General features: G+C 47.1%; 1 protein-coding gene across 3 annotated transcripts in view; it reads right to left on the bottom strand.

The window, feature by feature from the left end:
• Window positions 1–17,286, bottom strand: part of NCOA1 (nuclear receptor coactivator 1) — a 712,820-nt gene that overhangs the window by 678,005 nt on the left and 17,529 nt on the right. The window contains exon 1 of one of the 3 annotated variants that reach the window (XM_068280073.1): window positions 15,269–15,691. The exons of the other annotated variants lie outside the window; for them this stretch is intronic. The gene's annotated coding sequence lies outside the window, so the exon portion shown is untranslated. Of the gene's footprint in view, window positions 1–15,268; window positions 15,692–17,286 lie in introns of those variants that run through there. 3 annotated transcript variants of the gene reach the window in all.

The raw sequence follows: 17,286 nt of genomic DNA, 5'->3' as shown, positions 1-17,286 counted from the left end.
CAGAGGCAGGGAGCCCTTATACAGTACACCGAAAATAATGACCCAGTGACTGAAAACAGACCCGGCTTCATCACCGCCTCCCTGCAACCTCTCACCAGTGACAGCAATGCATACCCGGCTATAAGAGTACCTGCTGCCAGCAATCCGCCAGAAGCACTTCACCAGGGAACTCCTCAGAGATCGGCACTGCACAAACCTGCTCATAACTTAACACTATTAAAGAGTACCTCCGGTGCAGAAAGACAGAGCCTGTCATGAAAGGAATGACATCACAAAGGCAGGTAGCACCACTACAGGTAAAAAAGTAAGCAGTTAGAATCTAACAGAACCGACTAGTCCATCACCTTGCGAGGGATTCTCAGGGTTTTCTGTTTTTTTCAAAAGCATTCCCTAAATGGCAGTTTAACTGCCAAAATAGTACGTTAGCAGCCAGCTTCCCTACTCACTTGCACACTATTTTGGTGTTTAGACTTAGCAACTGCCGGTCAAGAAATGCTTTTGAAAACAATGAAAATGCTGAGAATACCCCATGAGGAGATAGACCATTCCAAAACCTTCTCTCAGATTTTAAATGCTCACTTTTTCGCTATAGTTGCCCTTTAAAAACAAAGAAAACACTGAGAATCACCCATGAAGAGATGGACTAGTCAAAACTTTACATGAAACTGATTGTCATCTTCTCTTAAGCTACATACTCACGGGGGACGATTGTCCCCCGTTGCATGCGCGCACGCGAACAGGAAGCGACAGCTGTCCACACGTCTCGCCAGAAAGGCAGAAGCTGTTTGTCAGGGCTGTGGAGTCGGAGTCGTGGAGTCGGGCAATTTTGGGTGCCTGGAGTCGGAGTCGGGAAAAAATGCACCGACTCCGACTCCTAATGAATTTGTAACTGTAATTAAAATAGAAAATATGATAAAATGTTCTATTTCTCAGATAATAGTCATTAAAAATAATGTATATATACAGTAATAGCTGTGCTTAGTATACAAAAATGAAATAAACCAATCAAAATTAGTTACTTGTGCTGCTTCAATAAAGCAGTCCACGTATTTTTAAGGTCAGATATACATATCTGATTGTGACTGTATATATGATGTGTACACAGGAATCTCTTATTTATACTAAATAACATCTATGCTGTAAGAATAAAGCCTGATGTGTAGCTATGTCACTAATAGAGATGGTCAACAAGATGGAAATAATTCTGCATTGATGCTGATTTATGCAAATGTATGCACTCCCTTTGCTGATGAAATAAAATAATTTGATATGTTATTAAAATTTGGTTTGGTGACTACAAATTAAAGGGTAACTGAGACGGATGAAAAGTAAAGTTTTATACATACCTGGGGCTTCCTCCAGCCCCCTTCAGGCTAATCAGTCCCTCACTGTCCTCCACCACCCGGATCTTCTGCTATGAGTCCCGGTAATTCAGTCAGTCAGCGCTGTCCGGCCGCATGCCGCTCCCACAGCCAGGAACATTCTGCACCTGCGCAATAGTGCTGCACAGGTGTAGTATGCTCCTGGCGGCGGAGTGTGTGCATGCGCACTACGCCTGACTGGCTCAAGTACCTGGACTCATAGCAGAAGATCCAGGTGGTGGAGGAGGACAACGAGGGACTGATTAGCCTGAAGGGGGCTGGAGGTTACCCCAGGTATGTATAAAACTTTAATTTCATCTGTCTCAGGTTTACTTTGTTACACAGTAGTACTATACTCTACATATGCACTCCCCACAGAGCTGCAGGGAATCCACTGAGAATGCTGTCCACATTGAGCACAGAGGTGTTGTCTGTTTACAATCTCCTCATTCCCCTGCAGAGTACCTGCACATCATTCTTACATGTACCCACACTTACATTGCCTAGGGCCTGATAGATGTTCTTTGTTCCGGTTTGTACCTTTTACAAGTACTCTTACCAAGGACTAGTTTTAGTCTAAAGGGAATAAATATAGTAGTCTACATAGCCTTCTCACTTCAGTTGTCTTGTAAAATTCCTAAGCGTTGGCAGTTAGAGACGAATTTCATGTTACATACTTTTAATCAACAAAATTGTAATATGCAAATTAGAGGAGTCGGAGTCGTGGAGTCGGAGTCGGTGGAATCCTAAACTGAGGAGTCGGAGTCGGTGGATTTTTGGACCGACTCCACAGCCCTGCTGTTTGTGAATGGAGCATCCCCCGGCCGGATGCTCCATTCACTCGCGTAGGTCTCCTGTCGCTAACCCGCTTACTCACGCGGGACTAGCGACATTTCCGGCGAAGTTGTGGCGACAGCCGGTTCGGGGCGCGCGCTTTATACACACGGGCGACCTGTCGCCGCAACACGCGCGTGCCACGTGGTTGCGGCGACGGCCGTACCCCGTGTGTATGGGCCTTAAAAGTCCATATATCCATTTTTGTTTGGCCAATCAAAGCTGTTTCTTATCTTTTAACACACATGGTCTGAACTCCGAGGGAATTTTAGATGCTTAAAGTAAATCTATAGTGTTTTAAAACAAACAAAAAAAAAAAAAAAGTATCAGGCAACGGTGGTGATCGCCTGATGCCAGATACATCAGCTTGCCGGTTGCTTGAGCAACCGTCTAAAAAAAAAAACAAAAAAAAAACACAAACCTCCCCCTGCAAATGCTCACCGAGCCTCCAGCGACGTCTGGCAGTCACACCTCTTCGCAGGCTCCTAACAGCTTTCTGGTGTCCTTCGTGCATGCAAGTCAAATGACCCGCATCGGGTCACGTGACAAGCTGGCTTCCATGCACCACCCTGGAAAGCCACTAGGAGTCTGCAGGGAAGTACGGGGAGACTGCCAGACTTTTCTGGAGGCCTGGTAAGTATTTAAAATGCCACCAAACACCCCCCCCCCCCCCCCAACACACACACACACACACACACACACACTGTAGTCCCCGTTATCCCTGAGGCATGCCAGTTGGTTGAGACTTCCGGTTGCCTGAATTCTGGATAATGGGTACTTTGCTGTATGGAGAAGGAAGGCTTTGGGTCCTAAAGAGTCTTACTTTTACTCTCACAGACCCCTCGTTCCAGCACTGTCACCCCCCTGTGGGCTGTCTTCGCCCGACTGGTCGAAAACAGCTCCGCCAGCTTCCGGGAGGCCTTGGAAGCACTCATGTCTCTAAGTGCTTCAGAAGATGGGCAGACCCGTATGGCGTATGCGTGAGTGCGTTCACATGCGCATCTGGGCCGTACTGAGTTGCCCATCTTCCAAAGCCTCCTGTGGCAGTGAATTTGACTGACGCTGGAATGGAGGATCCCTTAAAGGAAGAGGAAGGCTCTATAGGACCCAGAGCTTTCCCTCTCTATAGTTATCTGATTTTTATTTTATTTTTGTTTATTAAAATCACTACAGATTTGCTTTAAAGCGGTACTGCAGTGACATATAGCAGAATGCTGTATATTATTCAGAATTACCACTTTTACTGTCATTTTCCTGGCTTCAGAACCAGAAACACTTCCTATATCTGTATATTGCTGTATTTTGGTCAATAGCCCCGCCCTGCCAGTGATGCTTAGCCTAGGCTGTTTAGCCATGCGGAATTCTGCCCACCAGAGCATTCTGGGAGACAAGGCATTATTTTCACTGGCTTTGAAACAAACATTCCGCAGGGCTGCACCTGACAGGACTAAAGAGGTCACCACAAGTGATACATTTCAGACTGTAAATCAGAGAGGAAAGATATTACAACGAGCAAACAGTGACTAAATCATTTATAAAACAATATATAAAATTAAGCCATTTTATTCATTGGCCTCAATTCACTAAGATCATGCTGGAGATAATAAGGCAAGAGAAAACTTACCTGCACTAGTAAGAGAGTTATCTTATCTCTTCATTCCTTACATTACCTCTTCTGTAGTTAATTTACCTCCTCTGTAGTTATTTTCACCCGCAGTTAATGAACAGCCTGTCTTTAACTCTGGAGTTATTTTAAGGATTAAAGAGTTAACTTAAAGACAGAAGAGTTAACTTTAGGTTTGCCTGAGGTAAAATGTTTCCTGAATACTACATGCCTTATCACCATGGTAACAACTCTAGAAGAGTTATAAAGACAGGAGATAAGCTTAGTGAATTGAGGCCATTATGTTATTTTCAGCACAGTGCCTCTTTAAATATAACTTATCTCATCTCAAGATTCTCATCTTCTCTAATGCTGGGTACACACGTTGAGATTTCCCGCTCGATTTGCGGGATTGAACGGATTATTATTTTAAACATGCTCGATTGGATTTCGATCGTTTTTTTCATGTTGTTAAGTATGCAAAATCGACGGCAGGAACGATCAAAATCCAATCAAGCATGTTTGAAATAATCAAAATCGATCCGCGAATCGAGCGGGAAATCTCAACGAGTGTACCCAGCATAAGGAAGCATACAAACAACCAATTTTGATAATCCAATCAAAGCTGCTCCTGATCTTTTAACATATATGGAGCTTGCTCAGAACGCCGTGCTAAATCATAGCACGGCCACGCTATGATTCGCGAGCGGTTTACCGCGCATAACTTTATGCGTGCTATAACAAACGTTTGCGTACAGTCACGCGGCACAATGCGTGCAAATGTTTGTTATAGCGCGCGTAAAGTTTCATGCGAAGCATAGCGCGGCCATGCTATGACTCAGCACGGCTTTGTGAATCAAGCTCAAGGTCTGAACTCTGTGGTAATGTTTGTTTTTGATGCTTAAAGTGGAGCTGAACTCTTGCACAGGACAGAAGGAAAACAGAGAAATGCACTCTGTATGTATTTAGCCCGTCTAATTCCCCCTCATCTGGGATTAATCACAACTTGTAATTTGATCTCTTTCCTGTGTAAGCTGACTGCCATGGCAGAGCTGCTAATTTGTAAACACAGGATGTTAAAGGGATGCTTAAGTCAAAATAAAAAAATGATTTTTACTCACCTGGGACTTCCCTCAGCCCCCTGCAGCTATCCGGTGCCCTCGCAGCCTCGTTTCGATCCGGGTTCGGCGATTCTTCGCGTTCCCAGCCACAATATATCGCCCCCTATGCTGCTATTGCGGCAAGGGCACCGGACAGCTGCAGGGGGCTGAGGGAAGCCCCAGGTGAGTAAAAATCATTTTTTTATTTCCACTTAAGTATCCCTTTAACTGTCTGCTTCCATAAAAGCAGGAAGTAGATACACTGCAGATATATTAATGCAGGATTCGTATCAGCTGTAACAAGGAAATGTCTTTCTGTAAAGGTTATTATGCTATTGCTTATCTTTTAGAGCAGAGTGGAAGTTTCGAGTCCAGGTCTGCTTTAAGAATTCCACCTTATTATATGACGTTTTCACACCTACGACTTTCAAGGACTTGTAGGATTCACGCAAACTATAATGAACATGAATCACGAATTCAGATGCATTAGCCCAACCGCTACAAGATCTTCCTGGAAGTGATGTGTGTACCTTAATTAGCCGCTTTCTTTGCCCACAAGCGCAGTGACATCTGATGCCAACAAAGCAGGATTTCTCGCTCTGACTTTGTGGTGCTTTTCCTCCGCTGAATCAGTGCCACTAGTCTAATAAAACAACTTACAGCCCAGCCTTGGGTTAGCGATTGCCCAGCCAGCTCATGGTGAACTAAAACTCCTAGAAGTGTGTAAGAGACTGAAAGGGACCAACAAGCCTCCTTACTAAAATGCTATGCAAAACAGAAGTTTTCCATCTTAACTACATAACAACCACATCACGCCCATGGGCGTGACCACGGTGGCAGCCACCTAACGCCAGTTGGCGTCAAGTCCTTGGGCTGCAGTTTGCAGGCGATCGCGCGCAGGCTGCACGAGCATCTCCTGCTCGGGGGGCGGAGCTCCGCACCGCCTTTAGTCTCTGAGCGATGGTGAAACCTCCGTCTTTACACACAGTACAGTGCTGCGATCAGCAGCGCTGTACTGGGGACAGCCACGGCTGTCCCCCTGGGGCAGAAAAGAGCAATCGGCTTTACTAGGCAGAAGCCTATGACAGCCGATCGCCAGGATTGGCCAGCTGGGGGGAGGGATTTAAAAAAAAATATATAAACAAGGAAATAGTAAAAAATATATATATATAAAAAAAAACACAGGGGTGCGATCAGACCCCACCAGAGAGCTCTGTTGGTGGGGAGAAAAGGGGAGGGGGGGGGGATAATCACGTGTGTGCTGTGTTGTGCGGCCCTTGGTCTTTAGGGGAGTTTACCACTGCGGTCCTCAAGTGGTTAAAACAAAAGGCATTTGCGATAATGCAGGTTGGAGTGAGAATATGAGGTGTCTCCCACAATGCATCACTGCTGAATATACAAATCTCTTTGTTGTCCCTGATAGCTAAACACATCTCCAGAACGGCTGGAATGCAAAGATACGTCAGCTTCTTAACTACTAGCCGACCGCTCCACTCCAATTGAAGTGAACGCGGCAGCAGCTCCACGCAAACTGGCATGAACAGCTTTCAATGGGGCTAGCAGGAGATCGTGTGTTTGGAAGGCGGAGCTCACAGCTTGGAGACTTGTTAGACGGCGTCTATAAACATTGTACAGTGCTGCGATCTACAGCAGCGCTGTACTGGGGACAGCCGTGTGACAAGGCTGTCCCCCTGGGACACAGGAGAGCGATCGGCTCTCATAGGCTGAAGCCTATGACAGCCAATCACCGCTATTGGCTGGCTGGGAGAGGGAGGGAGTTTAAAAAATAAATAAATAAATAAATAAATAAAAAAAAAACATTTAAAAAATATTAACATACATATTTATAAAAAAAATTAAAAATAAATAAACATCCTGGCAGGGATCAGACCCCACCTACAGAGAGCTCTGTTGGTGGGGAGAAAAGGGGGGAATCACTCGTGTGCGGAGTTGTGCGGCCCTGCAGCTTGGCCTTAAAGCTGCAGTGGCCTATTTGTTGAAAAATGGCCTGGTCTTTGGGGGGGGGGGGGGGGTTAACACTGCTGTCCTCAAGTGGTTAAAGACTTGATTTGACACTGAAGCATTAAAAAAAAAAAAAAAGATAATGAATTGGTTGTGCAGTACGGATAATTACTAGAACATTAGTAGCAAAGAAAATATTCTCATTTTTATTTTCAGTTATATTGTTTTTTTATAACATTTCATCATTCTCTAATATTTGCAGTTTACACACTACTCCGCATTCTAAATGATTTTACAGAGCAGGCTAGTGAACTTTTGAACCCTTCTCTGCCGAGAAAAAGAAAATACAGTGCCAGATACTTGAGATGATAAGCTTCAAAAGACAGAGCTCTCTGTGACTTTGAACATCGTGGAGCTCAATGGCACTTTTGCAACTGGAGTTTCTTGCTCTTCCTGTACAGAAAATAATATTAGACTCATGTCTCTGCTCCTAATGTTCTATTTCTTAGCTGTACTGCACATACAAATCATCAAAAAAAAAAAAATTTGCTTCAGTGTGTCTTAAGTCCCCAATTTCAGGTGCAGGTGGGGATTGCTTGATGTAGAGTGTGTGCTTCCCTGAAAAAAAAAAAAAACACAAAAACACAAATCTCGCCCTGTGCATAAGAGTACTTACCAATCCTTCGGGGCACCATCTTCTACACTTCCTGCAGCTCCCAGTGGCTTTCTGATGTCCTCTACATACGGCTCCCACATCAAGTCAGGTGACACGCTAGGAGCCGCGCATGGACGCCGGCAAGCCGCTGGGAGCTGCAAGATGCATAATAGATGGCCCTCGGAGGCTCGGTAAGTATTTTGTGCCCTGAAAACCCCAAACGTTCTGTACCAGTTATCTCCCTCAGGCATGCCGGTTGCCCGAGTTCCAGATGATGACTTTGCTGAATATTCAGTAGATTTCATAGATAAGATACAAGAGTAGATTTTAAAAGAAATTTATATCTGACAGCAAGCTCGCTTAAAAAAAATAAAAATAAAATTTGAGGCCTGGAACCCACTACAAATCGCTAATCGCAATCGCTAGCATTTTGTATGAGCGGTTTGTAAGCGATTTCATGAGCGGTTTCGGTAGCGATTTTAAAAAGTGTAATCAATTTGCCAGCAGTTGTGTAGCAATTAGCGTTTTTAATTCTGATTGGTCCTTTCAATTCATTTTGTTACAGTGTGCAGTATCTTCAAAACGCTAGCAGAATCGCTCTGTGTAGGTTTTGATGAGTGATTACGCCAGCGTTTATATACTTTACATTGCAGAAACGCTAAACGCAATTGGTTATCGCAATCGCTCCAGTGGAATTTGGCCCATCAATTAACATTAGCTGAGCATTTAGGGAAGTCGTTAAGAGGGGGTATATAGGGAAACGGAACTAAACCAAAAGACCTTATAGTTTTTGAGAAAATTAATTTTAAAAATACAAAGGAAAAATGGTTTTTAAACTCGTTTTTCTGAGTTTAACCTGCTGAGCGGTCTGGACGAGCTCAGCTCGTCCAACACCGCCAGAGGCTGCCGCTCAGGCCCTGCTGGGCCGATTTTGATGAAATAAAAAGCAGCACACGCAGCCGGCACTTTGCCAGCCGCGTGTGCTGCCTGATCGTCGCCGCTCTGCGGCGATCCGCCGCGAGCAGCGGCGAAAGAGGGTCCCCCCAGCCGCCTGAGCCCAGCGTAGCCGGAACAAAAAGTTCCGGCCAGCGCTAAGGGCTGGATCGGAGGCGGCTGACGTCAGGACGTCGGCTGACGTCGATGACGTCACTCCGCTCGTCGCTATGGCGACGATGTAAGCAAAACAAGGAAGGCCGCTCATTGCGGCCTTCCTTGTTTATTCTGGGCGCCGGAGGCGATCGGAAGATCGCCTCCGGAGCGCCCTCTAGTGGGCTTTCATGCAGCCAACTTTCAGTTGGCTGCATGAAATAGTTTTTTTTTTATTTAAAAAAAACCCTCCCGCAGCCACCCTGGCGATTTAATCAGAACGCCAGGGTGGTTAAAAACCATTTTTCCTTCACATTTTTAAAAATCGATTTTCTCAAAAACTACAAGGTATTTATTTATTTTTTTTTTTAAAAAAAACTTCACTTGTTCCCACTTCTCTCCTTACACTGTAAGCAATTTTGGAAATAATAGTGGTATTCGCCCCAGAATTTTTTTCAAGCCGGGTGGCATGAAATAGTACTAGGGTGGCATGAAAAAAGTAGCCGGGTGGTGCGAGATGAGAGAATGCAGGGCCGGCGTTTCTGTGTGCAACTCTGCTTACAGCAAAGGAGGAGGTGATCTGATGACAGCCGGGTGCTCACCAAAACTAACCGGGTGGAGCACCCAGCTAAAAGAGCCTGAAGAAAACACTGGATAGCATGTACGGGGGCTCTGCTATTAACTGCTAAAGTCAGCAAGAAATTGTGCAAAATTACGAATGGACGAAATTGATTGATGCCTAAATTGTTACGTAGGACCGTGATTGCGAAAATGTATGTAACATTCCACTAAATCGTAATTAGCAGATTACGATCATTGAAGCGGGCCTCCACAGATCCCCCTTACAATCGGAGGGGCTATTGTTAGGTATCCATCTTTTAGATATAATGTGAGTAAAAATCTGTATATAAACGTATTTATAGAGGTATCGTTTATATCTGGCTAGCCTGTTTATATTACTCAAAGCATTATGTCTACAGGTAAGCAGAATTTCTGCCAAATACACAAATATCGGCTCCACAGGAAACTGCATCAGCCACTGACCGGGCCAAGCCGCGAACTGCCAATCAATCACATTTACACAGCCGCCAGGTAATTGATTGACTGCGCTTGGGTTTCATTCCCATTTCCTGTTAAGCAAAAACTCATTTTTTTGCAAACTTTCTGCTCAACTTTGACTATGTCCAACCTTTGTTAAATGACTACAATGCATATTTGCAAATGTTAAAATGTTAATGTAAAGAAAAACGCAATGATAAAAGAAGGGGGGGTGGCAGAAATTGGTGCGCTTTGCTAGGTAAAGTTTTTTCCATTGATTCTAATGTAACAAGTTCACATTTATAAGCTTTGTTAGGGCTCGTTTCCATTAGCGTGCTTTCAGCCGCACCTATGGAAACGAGATCGGAAGGACATCAGAGATTGCAACGACTGCACTGTTTGCTGTTTCCATACATGCGCTGCCATTCACCATCGTTACCTGCACTTTGGGGGGATTGTGCCCTCGATCCCATTCATTATAATGAATGGATAGCAGGCGCCGCCCCCAGGGGAATCACATGCACTGCAGAGCCGTGCGCCTGCGCTGCACTGATGGAAACGAGCCCTTACTGTCCGTTGGAGAAACCTAGTGTTGCATTATGTAGAAGCTTTCCAGAGGCGCCAATAGAATAAAAGTCACTTAAACGAGCTTAAAAACCGATGGGGCAGTGGTGGACCTATCCCATCCATGCAGACAAAGCAAACAAAGGAAGGACTGTGGCATCAACAGTCAAACAACAATTTATTTATACTCCACAGTACAAATAGGCAACGCGTTTCACGGGCTCAATCCCGCTTCATCAGGCCAATCAAAAAGGCGCTTATCAGCATCAAAAACCACACTGAGTGCCTCTGTGTGGTTTTGATGCTGATAAGCTGTATGCTCCTTTTTGATTGGCCTGATGAAGCGGGATTGAGCCCGTGAAACGCGTTGCCTATTTTTACTGTGGAGTATAAATAAATTTTATACTGTGGTTGATGCCACAGTCCTTCCTTTGTTTGCTTTGTCCGCATGGATGGGATAGGCCCACCACTGCCCCATCGGTTTTAAGCTCGTTTAAGTGACTTTTATTCTATTGACGCCTCTGGAAAGCTTCTACACATTGCTAAGTCCACCCTTGGTGGAGGGTTGTACCCATCTTCTTCCCATCTACAGAGAGCGACTTTTAATTCTGAGTGGGGTCAGGTTAATCTCCCCACCTGCCTTCACAGTGGTTGCCTAATGGTAACCCTGGTTTGTGAGTATTAAATTGTTATATTACTCATTAATTTTCATCTATACAATATCACACTATTGGGCTCTTGGTGTCCCCCCTCCCTTAATCTAGTGTTGCATGCATTTCTGTGTAGTGCGCTGTAAAGGGGGGTTGCTAAGCACATGATTCTCAGAAACTCAAAAAGCCATGAGGAAGGGCCACTTCGTCTCCTAATACTGACAACCCCTTATACCCTTCCCTTATTCCCACAACCCCCTCCCCATGTATGTTAATGCTTTGTTTTGCTTTTGCATTGCTAAATGTATTTGGTCCTGCCAATAAAGCTTTTTTATTTGGACCTCTCCCCTCTCATCTGCCTAACACTAAGCTCCCCTCTCCATACCCAACACTAACCTCCCCCGCTCCATGGCTTACACTAACCCCCCTTCCCCCTGCCTAACACTAACCTTCCCCCTCTCCATGCCTAACACTAACCTCCCCCTCTCCATGCCTAACACTAACCTCCCCTCTCCCTGCCTAACACTAACCTCCCCTCTCCCTGCCTAACACTAACCTCCCCTCTCCCTGCCTAACACTAACCTCCCCTCTCCCTGCCTAACACTAACCTCCCCTCTCCCTGCCTAACACTAACCTCCCCTCTCCCTGCCTAACACTAACCTTCCCCCTCTCCATGCCTAACACTAACCGCCCCTCTCCCTGCCTAACACTAACCTCCCCTCTCCCTGCCTAACACTAACCTCCCCCTCTCCATGCCTAACACTAACCTCCCCTCTCCCTGCCTAACACTAACCTCCCCTCTCCCTGCCTAACACTAACCTCCCCTCTCCCTGCCTAACACTAACCTCCCCTCTCCCTGCCTAACACTAACCTCCCCTCTCCCTGCCTAACACTAACCTCCCCTCTCCATGCCTAACACTAACCTCCCCTCTCCATGCCTAACACTAACCTCCCCTCTCCATGCCTAACACTAACCTCCCCTCTCCCTGCCTAACACTAACCTCCCCTCTCCCTGCCTAACACTAACCTCCTGCCTCTCCATGCCTAACACTAACCTCCTGCCTCTCCATGCCTAACAATAACCTTCCCCCTCTCCCTGCCTAACACTAACCTTCCCCCTCTCCCTGCCTAACACTAACCTTCCCCCTCTCCCTGCCTAACACTAGCCTCCCCTCTCCCTGCCTAACACTAGCCTCCCCTCTCCCTGCCTAACACTAGCCTCCCCTCTCCCTGCCTAACACTAGCCTCCCCTCTCCCTGCCTAACACTAGCCTCCCCTCTCCCTGCCTAACACTAGCCTCCCCTCTTCCTGCCTAACACTAGCCTCCCCTCTTCCTGCCTAACACTAGCCTCCCCTCTTCCTGCCTAACACTAGCCTCCCCTCTTCCTGCCTAACACTGGCCTCCCCTCTTCCTGCCTAAGACTAGCCTCCCCTCTCCCTGCCTAACACTCGCCTCCCCTCTCCCTGCCTAACACTCGCCTCCCCTCTCCCTGCCTAGCACTAGCCTCCCCTCTCCCTGCCTAACACTAACATCCACGTCTCCATGCCTAACACTAACCTCCACGTCTCCATGCCTAACACTAACCTCCCCCTCTCCATGCCCAACACTAACCTCCTGCCTCTCCATGCCTAACACTAACCTCCTGCCTCTCCATGCCTAACACTAACCTCCTGCCTCTCCATGCCTAACACTAACCTCCTGCCTCTCCATGCCTAACACTAACCTCCTGCCTCTCCATGCCTAACACTAACCTCCTGCCTCTCCCTGCCTAACACTAACCCCCCCCCCCTCTCCCTGCCTAACACTAACCTCCCCCTCTCCATGCCTAACACTCACCTCCTGCCTCTCCATGCCTAACACTAACCTCCCCTCTCCATGCCTAACACTCACCTCCTGCCTCTCCATGCCTAACACTAACCTCCCCTCTCCATGCCTAACACTAACCTCCTGCCTCTCCCTGCCTAACACGAACCTCCCCCTCTCCCTGCCTAACACTAACCTCCCCCTCTCCCTGCCTAACACTCACCTCCTGCCTCTCCAAGCCTAACACTAACCTCTCCCTCTCCATGCCTAACACAAACCTCCTGCCTCTCCATGCCTAACACTCACCTCCTGCCTCTCCATGCCTAACACTAGCCTCCCCTCTCCCTGCCTAACACTAACCCCCCCCCCCCCCCCTCTCCATGCCTAACACTAACCTCCCCCTCTCCATGCCTAACACTAACCTCCTCCTCTCCATGCCTAACACTAACCTCCTCCTCTCCATGCCTAACACTAACCTCCCCCTCTCCATGCCTAACACTAACCTCTCCCTCTCCATGCCTAACACTAACCTCCCCCTCTCCATGCCTAACACTAACCTCCTGCCTCTCCATGCCTAACACTAACCTTCTCTATCTACGCCAAACACTAACCTCCCCCCAACATGAACATACTAGTGCATTTGATTGTCAGGCCTAATCTAACATTTTACATTGACATACATGTGAACAAGTTAGATGTTAAAGGGACCGCGATGGGAGAGGGATAGGGAGGCTGACTTGTTTATTTCATTTTGCTTTCGCACTGCAGGTTCCTTTCAAAGCACAACTGAAATTAAAGGAATATGGTGGCTGCCATATTTATTTACTTGTAAACAATACCAGTTACCTGGCATCCTGCTGATGTGTTGTGCCTCAGTAGTGCCTGATTGGATTAGCCACATGCTTGCTTCAGGTGTGTTATTCAAACATCTGACCTGCATGCTTGTTCAGGGTCTATGGCTTAAAGTATTAGTGGCAGAGGATCAGCAGGACAGCCAGGCAATCTGCATTGTTTAAAAAGAAAATAGATATAGCAGCCTCCATATCCTTCTCAATTCGGGTGTCATTTAAACTATACCAGTTGCCTGACATCCTGCAGATCTTTCATGCATCAGTAGTGTTTGAATAACATGCCAGGAACAAGCCAGCAGCAAATGCAGTCAAACGTGTGATCTGCATGCTTGTTCAGGATCTATGGTTAATGTTTAAGAGATCAGCAGGGCAGCCAGGCAATGTGCATTGTTTAAAGTGGACTTGAACTCAGAACTTCCTCTCAGCTCTAAAAGATAAGCAATAGCATAATGACCTTTACAGAAAAACATTTCTTTGTTACAGCTGATACAAATCCTGCAATAAATCCGCAGTGTGTCTACTTCCTGCTCTCATGGAAGCAGACATAGGGTTAACATCCCGTGTTTACAAATCAGCTGCTCTGCTGTGGCAGAAAAGATTCCTGAGCTGACACAGCTGATAGATCAAATTACAGTTGTGATTGGTCACAGATGAGGGGGAATTAGACACTAAATATACACAGGGAGCATTTTCTATGTTAATCTTCTTTCCTGTGCAAGAGTTCAGGTCCACTTTAAAAAGAAATAAATATGGCAGCCTCCATATCGCTCTCACTTCAGATGTTCTTTAAAGGAGAACTGTAGAGAGGTGTATGGAGGCGGCCATATGTATTTCCATTTAAGCAATACCAGTTACCTGGCTAGCCTGCTGCTCCTCTGCCTCTAATACTTTCAGCCATAGACCCTGAACAAGCAGGCAGCTGATCAGGTTTTTCCGACAATTTTGACAGATATGACAAGATTAGCTGCATGCTTGTTTCTGGTGTGATTCAGCCACTACTTCAGCCAAATGGACCAGCAGGGCTGCCAGGCAACTGGTATTGCTTAAAAGGAAATAAATATGGCAGCCTCCATATACCTCTCGTTAGAGTTCTCCTTTAAATGTAAATGTATGCACAAAAACTTGCATTTTAAAAGGATGCCTTGAGGAAACAACCTGAGTACCAGTCCATTAACTGCAATGAAAACCCAGACAATACAAGAGCAACCAATCAGAAGTATGATATTCCATCGAGCAGCTGAAACCTGATTGGTTGCTCAGGGAAACTTGCACCACCTGCACACCGGTTAGCTTTGCACCTGCCTCCACAAATCAGCCCTTTAAAAACTTTTCACAAACCAAATGTTTCTCGTGATATCCAAGAAGAAGCTACTGCAACACTATCTGATGGTCAATGCGGCTTTGGACCCAAGAGCTTACAATCTAACAGGGCGCACCCCAGCAGTGGATGCAGGCAAACCCTTTCACGTGTTCCCCCTCAGTTTCTCAATGCACTGATTCCCCTCTGAAGCCAGGAAAGATCAGAAACTTTAACAAAAGGGTCTTGGCAGGAAGCACGCCCACTGGAGAGGATCAGAGCAGCATGGTGTGCAACAATCATACTGCTTCATCGCTCAGAGAGCTTACAATCTAGGAAGACGCAGGAGGGGCGGGAAAAGCTGGGTGTCAGTTTGCAAGTTCACCTTGAGCATGCTGGTGTACCGATTCTCCTCTCAGCCAAGCCTCCCTCCCCTGGCAGACATGTCCCACCCCTGTCTCACCTGGAGATGCTGACAGTACGGTACCACGGAGACGGCGTGCCAGGTGCTTAGATGCTTACAGCGCGGTTTTCTGCGATCACCATCCTTGGCAGTGGTGTTTACATAAAGCCCCTGGTGCAGTATGCTACTGTCTGCACCCTGTCTGATTCCTACATCCCAGACTGTCTCGCTCTCAGTCTCGACTCCTGTGTAAGATCCATACATCCAGCAGCGTGCCCCCCTTAAGTCTGCAAACCCAGCGTGCACAAAGGGGGATCTTTTTTTATCGATGACCAGGTAGCGACCCCTCCGTGCGCCTCCTGGACTTAATCCAGTCGTGGGATTCACATGGAGGCTGCGTGGTGGTGGGGGGAATCGGCACTGTACTCCAGTCTCTGGTCCTATTACACAGCAATTTTTCCAAGCCAACCTGAGCTTCTGGTCCCCACGCGTCTCCTTGTATCCGACCGTCTGTGTTTATCTCTGATCCTATGTCTCCCCTTATAGGTCTGTGTGTCTCTCTGTGTTGTACAGAGTTCTGTGGGCTCTGCCTGAAGTCTCTGTCTCCCCCTATAGGTCCATGTGCTGCTGATGGGGATGTGCTGCTAAGCTTAGATTATGTCTAGACCACGCTGAGGTCTGTTTACCGAGCATTGTCCTCGTTTGTTTTATATGGAAAGCCCTGGTTTCGCTTCTTGCTAGGTTGTACGGCTAATTTGCTGTCTATGCTTATAAAGGGTGTCTGTCCAGATCAGCTGTCTGCAGTCGTGGTTGAGGCCTTCGATAGATGTAATGTAGGTTGGGCCGGACTGCTCTGTCCGCATACGTATAATATCGCTGCCGGGAGACTTGGGTGCAGGATACAGCCAATATATGGCTTATCCTGCTGCTGCACAAGTCCCGGCGGAATTAATTACTATTCCCCCTCCAGGTCCACGTGGATAATGGGGAATGAGGACATTCAGCTTCCAGCGATTGCTGGAGGCTGAATTATAGTGTTTTAAAAGTAACTTCAGCTCCGTCTTCTGACGGCACCGAAGTTACTCACTGTGCCTGCTATAGCTGTAATTCCTATTACGGTCTATGGTGGCGCCGGCTGCGCCGAAATCTCCTGCGCTGTATTCCACGTGCTTGGCTCTGTCCTCCCTGGCCACCATACATGTGAACTATCACATGGGCCTGAGTGGGATGAAGGCTGTATGAAGGGGTACAGAGGAGAGCACAGGGCCTCTGGATGTATTCAGAGACAGGAATTAAAATTTTTGTTTCATATCCTGAATTGTTTTGCAGGTGTCAGTTGTACTTTATGTGATCCAGGAGTCTCTTCTCTGGGTCTTAGGTAAGAGTGGCTTTCAAGGTGGAAAGTATGTTAAACACGCACGCATGCACACACACACCCTAGCCAGATAAGGTAGTCAATTACCGCCGCTCCTACGACCTGCCATTGCCCAAACATGGGGGAAAAAAATGGCCACGACTGTGTCTCAACCCAAAGCACAGAGGCGCTGGAGAGGCGTGCCAGAAGCTTAGAAGGGACAGGAGAGAGGCAGAGCTGGCCAATCAGAGCAGGGGAAGAGGCAATCATAACGCCAGAGTCTGCGTTCTGCAGAAGTGCCTCTCCTGTAAGGAACTTCCCTTCCCCTCATAAATTGCCGACATGCAGCTTGTCAGCAATTTGGGGGGGGTACTCAGCTCAGCTCGTCCAGTAACGCCGCAGCGCACCGCTCAGGACCTGGTGGGCCGATTTGCATACATTTCTTTTCAAAACACGCAGTTTGTTCCAATCGCCGCCGCTCGTCGCTGATACCCGCCGTGAGAGAGGGCCCCATCCCCGCAGACCCCTTGCGCAGCCTGGCCAATCACTGCCAGGCTGCGCTATGGGGTGGATCGGGACTCCCCCTGACGTCGATGACGTCATTCTGATCATCGCCATGGCGATGGGGGAAGCCCATACAGGAAATCCCGTTCAGAACAGAGGGGTGGGTGGGAAAGCGAAGGGAGGGGGGGGGGAAGCATGTAGCTAGCACTAGGCTAGCTAC

This window comes from Hyperolius riggenbachi, chromosome 4 (genome assembly GCF_040937935.1).
Source record: "Hyperolius riggenbachi isolate aHypRig1 chromosome 4, aHypRig1.pri, whole genome shotgun sequence".
In the NCBI taxonomy this organism is placed as follows: Eukaryota; Metazoa; Chordata; class Amphibia; order Anura; family Hyperoliidae; genus Hyperolius; species Hyperolius riggenbachi.
The sequence above is the reverse complement of the archived record's forward strand: the minus strand, read 5'-3'. Positions and strand labels throughout refer to the sequence as shown.